Source organism: Lathyrus oleraceus, chromosome 2, assembly GCF_024323335.1.
Source record: "Lathyrus oleraceus cultivar Zhongwan6 chromosome 2, CAAS_Psat_ZW6_1.0, whole genome shotgun sequence".
Classification (NCBI taxonomy): Eukaryota; Viridiplantae; Streptophyta; class Magnoliopsida; order Fabales; family Fabaceae; genus Lathyrus; species Lathyrus oleraceus.
The window spans coordinates 15,620,262-15,625,715 of record NC_066580.1 but is presented as its reverse complement, the minus strand read 5'-3'; positions in this window follow the sequence as shown (position 1 = coordinate 15,625,715).

Sequence of the window (5,454 nt, the reverse complement as noted above, 5' to 3'; positions counted from 1 at the left end):
TTGACAAAATATTTTGGTCAGAAGAACTTGTAGGATTATATTTAGTTTGATGATAAAGAAAAATTAATATGAATATTTTTATTTATTTTTAAAAATGGAAATGGTGGTAATGGTTGAGGAAGATTAATTTATGACAGAGTTCACTATTTGCTACCGAAAGTGTTGGATGTGCTAGTTAATTTAGCCATGGAAGTTGGGTTGATAGGGACGAATTTTCCCTTCCTTAAATTTAAATTTAAATTTTTTCTATAAATTTCTGTTATCCATTTAGATTTTTGTTAGTAGTGAAAAATTAAACTCCAAACTTGTCTTTGTCTTAAACGGGTTTGAATTGAATTTGATTTTTTTTCGTCGCGTGTGTGCTATCAATTTTTTTAATGAAAATAACATTCATCTTTAATATTAAATTAGATTGTAAATAAAAGGTAAAATAATATTTTTTTTCTTTCAAAATATGCATTTTAAATAATAAAATAAACTAAAATATTAAAATATTAATTATATAATTAATATTTTAAATTATCAAATAGGAACGGATATAAAAATAAAGTTTTTTTTAGAAAATTTAGAACGAGTTCATATGGATATCTACGAGTTCGGATTCGTTTAAGTTGATTAACGCTAGGATTTTAGAATAATGGTTTATGTTTCTTTAAACAAAACAAGTTTGTTTTTACATAGATTTAGAATTTGTTTGTTAAGCAAGATAAGTGACATGAGGCAATAAGATATCAAAATATATGATAAGTTAATTTTTAAATTTGTGACATTATGTCTTTTTTAATTAAAGTTTCTATTTTAAATTTGATCTAGATTAAAAATCAGTATGATAAAAAAATTACTTTGAATTGAAAATAAATATAAATAACAAATAAAAATTAAGTTGATATTAAACTAAAAATTAATAATTGATTTATAGAAATTATAAAATTTTAAAATTGGAAAAAATATTAATAATAAATTTTAAAATGTATGTAAGTTGTTAGTGTAAGGTCAATCCTTAAAGGATATATATATATATATATATATATATATATATATATATATATATATATATATATATATATATATATATATATATATATATATATATATATATATATATATATATATATATATATATATATATATATATATATATATATATATATATATATATATATATATATATATATATATATATATATATATATATATATATATATATATATATATATATATATATATATATATATATATATATATATATATAAAAGCTGTGATTTGTCCACAACCTATACAGAATCATATCTATGACATTCGAGCCTATAGTAGTGTTGCTCATTCTATTACCAAAGCACATAAGATTTCTGAATTTCCATATCTAATAAATTATTTAAGTAAATGCACATTCCATGATTGTAGAATCCATGAGAATGAGTTTCTGATTGGCACTGTCATTATATCGATATTCTTTGTGTAATAGTAATGGGTCCATTTGATTTTCCATTGAGGTTCCGCAGAAGCTTTAGCAAGCTAGCTTTGTTATATTCCACTAGAGATATAATACAAATCATCCACTATGACTCAAGCGCTCATAAACTATTAACTATAAACTCTTATTACTAGTTGGTTTATCTGTTAATTAATATATGGATGAATATTGATCGTGGATTTTTCATTGATATGGATAAATAAATAAAAAAATAAATATATATATATATATATATATATATATATATATATATATATATATATATATATATATATATATATATATATATATATATATATATATATATATATCAAAGATATCCATAATAACCCTAAACAAAATATTCAATAATTATTTACAATAAACTCTAATTATATCATTTCTATATTTAAATAGTCTAATACACCGTAATCGAAACTGGAGGTGGACGAATCTTGAGACTATTTCTAAAGTCGTCAAAAAATTATAGTGGAAGATCCTTCGTGAATATATCGACAATTTGATAACGAGCGGGAACATGTAATACACGCACTTGACCGCGAGCAACTTTTTCCCGCACAAAGTGTATATCTATTTCGATGTGTTTGATGCATTGATCAGTGGCGGAGCCAGATAAAAAAATTTGGAATGGCCGCTAACGTAAAATAAAGATTATAAATAAAATGTAAATAGTATTTTAAATAAAACATTAAAGTTAAAATAAATACAAAGTTAATTACTAAAAATTTAAATTACATGACTTAAAACTACCTTAAAGTAATGTTTTACGCGTTCCGAGTGACTTGAAATCGTCAATAATTGACTCCGAACTAATGTTTGCACTAATCTCCCTTTCAATATATACTGTCATGCTATCTCCAAGAAATCTATCATCCATCTTGTTTCTCAACTTAGTCTTAATAATTTTCATTGCTGAAAAAGACCTCTCAGTTGTGGCCGTAGAAACGGGAAGAGTCATGATAAGACGAAGTAGTCTATCAATCAAGAAGTAAGTTTCAGCCTGTCCAGATGCAACCAAGCATGAACATAGTTCTTGAATAGTTGATAAATTATTCAAGTTTGATGCTTGACGAGCAACAGATAGAAAATGTTGGAGTTGAAATTGCAAATTATTCTTCTCTTGATCACTAAAATCCATAGGATAATATTTTTCAACTAAAGAACAAATAGTATCAATGCTAAAAGCTTTATATCCATCCTTAGGAGATAAAGAACAAGAAAGAGTTAACAAATCCATTGCCTGCTCACTGAATCTGCTATTCAACTCTTGTAATTGTTTGTCAATGGTAGTGAAAAAGATTTCAACTTTAAAGTAATGTTGAATTGTGACTTGATTCTCTTCAAGATGGGAGCGTCCAAATTTTGTTGTTGAATGAACATCGTTAAGATCAAGAATCTCAATATCATGCTTTTCACAAAAAGATACCACTTAGTAAACAATATATCCCAACCATTTTCTCTCAAACCTTGAATAAGATGTTTTATTGAACGAACCAAGTTCATAGCATTAACTACATCTTGATTTTTTTTGTAAGGCTTGACAAAGTATATCTGTTATTCCCATGATTTCTTTCATCAAGTGCAAAATAAATATAAAATCAAATGCCTTCAAGTAATTGTAACAACTATCTGCATCCCCACGTGTAGCATAACTCCCTCTATCTTTTACAATTTTTTTAAAAACTAAACAAGTTGCTTCATACATGTTTATCAAGCTAGAAATTGAATCGTAATGTGATCCCCGACGAGTATCTCCAGCTCGTTTCAATGTACCAACTTGATTTGCACCTTTACCAGTTACAATCTCATCAATCTCTAACAAATAAGCAATTTCTTCTAATTGGGCAGCTTGTAACTCATCATGACGCTTTGTAGAAGAACAAGCAACATTCACAACAAAGATCAGCTTCTCAAAAAATTTATGAACAGGTTTGACTTCTCTTGATGATGTAACTAATGCAAGTTACAATCGATGAGCAAAACAATGAACATAGTATGCATAAGGACAATCCTTCATAAAGAGGGCTTGTAAACCATTCCATTCTACTCTCATACTGCTAGCACCATCATACCCTTGGCCACGAATGTTAGAAACATCAAGGTTATGTCGAGAAAGTATATCACATATTGCTTCCTTAAGAGTTAAAGATGTGGTGTCTTTAACATGTGCCACATCAAAAAATCTCTCTTGTATTAAACCAACTTTACCAACAAATCTTAATACAAGAGCCATTTGTTCCCTTTTTGACTCATCACGAGCTTCATCAACAACAATACAAAATTTGGAATCACCAATTTCCTCATGAATACTCTTTTTCACCCTACTAGAAAGAATTTGCAAGAGCTCTTTTTGAATTTGATGTGAAGTATACTTGCAATTTTGTGGAGCATTTTCCAACACAACTTTTGCAACTTCATCATTGTAGGATGCTAAAAGTTTCAATAACTCAAGAAAGTTACCTTGATTTCTTGATTTGCTACTTTCGTCGTGACCCCTAAAAGCACAAGCTTGTAGTGTTAACCAACGAACAGTGTCTATTGAAGTCTTGAGTCGTAACCGATTATTCATTCTTTGACTTGAACTTTGCACTTGAATAACATTTCTAATATGACCATCTTGATTCAACAAGTCTTGACAAGCTTTCATTGCATTGTTGTATGGTGAGCAAGGATCTTTCCCTATGTGTTTAAGAAAGGAACAATGTTTTCCATTCCTAACTTTCTTCCAATTTCTAAAACCCATAGAAATAAAGACAAGTGATCCGGGACGTCCACTTAGTTTTTTGCTAAAAACGTAACATGGTAAGCAATATGCGGCATCTTCAGATGGTGAATATTCTAACCATGATGGAAATATGCTAAACCAAGTATGTTGAAACCTTCTCGGATGATCCTCGCTACCGGACAAAGGATAGTTTTCTAAATGAATTTGATATGGACCCCATTTTAGATAAGCTCTTCGTATTGCATCCACTTGATTTGGTGGATATTGCCAAATCGGAGGACGCTTTCCAGGATCGCGTTCCAAAGAATTTTCAAAACCATGATGCTCTTCAATTGTTGGATTCTCAATAACTATTTCAGATTCGGATGTCGGGATTATAATTTCTTCATCTCTCTCTTCTCTTTCAATTTCACATGCTTTCCTTTTGAAAAAAGAATCAATTTTCCTATTATTCATCTTTACTCTTCCTATAATATCATACCAGATCCAAAAATCAATTTAGAGAACATAAAAATTAAAAGAGAAAAAAATTAATAAACTTAATTAATCAACTTTAATACGTTTTCAAATACCGGTAACTTCACTATTAGAAATTAGCAACAACAATGATTAAATAAACCTTATTACAGTGCATAACTATATTTGTAAATTACAGTGTTATGAATTGACTTAATAAACCTCATATAGATTATTTTAACACATCAAGAAAGAAGAACCCTAAAAATCTCAAAAACACAAATCAAGCAATCACTTTAATTTGTTACTTTTTATAAAAGAAGAATGAATAAAGTTTTTTACCTGTTAGATGTCGATCACTTTAATCTGTTCCGATTCCGGTGTCGGTAGCAAACCCATATGAGAAAGAAAGGAAAGGTAGGAGCTTTTTACCTTATCTGTATTTTAACCTAACTTTGAATGAAAAAGAAAAAATAAAAAATAATTTTAATTTAAAATAAGGATGTTTTAGTAATTTAATATATATGAATTAAAAAAAAAAAAGTTGAGGGGTGGTCGTGGCCTTCCCACGTCCCCCCTCAGTTCCGCCACTGGCGTTGATGTTGAACTGGATTGTTGGAAAGGTACATGACGCTGACGTTGTCATAATAGACTAAAGTTGCTTTTGTAATGGGGCAATGTAGTTCTAGAAGTAGATTTCGAATCTAGCACGATTCAGACACTACATTAGCCACTCCTCAATATTCGGCCTCTACACTCAATCGAGACAAGGTATGTTGACATTTTGTGGACCAAGACA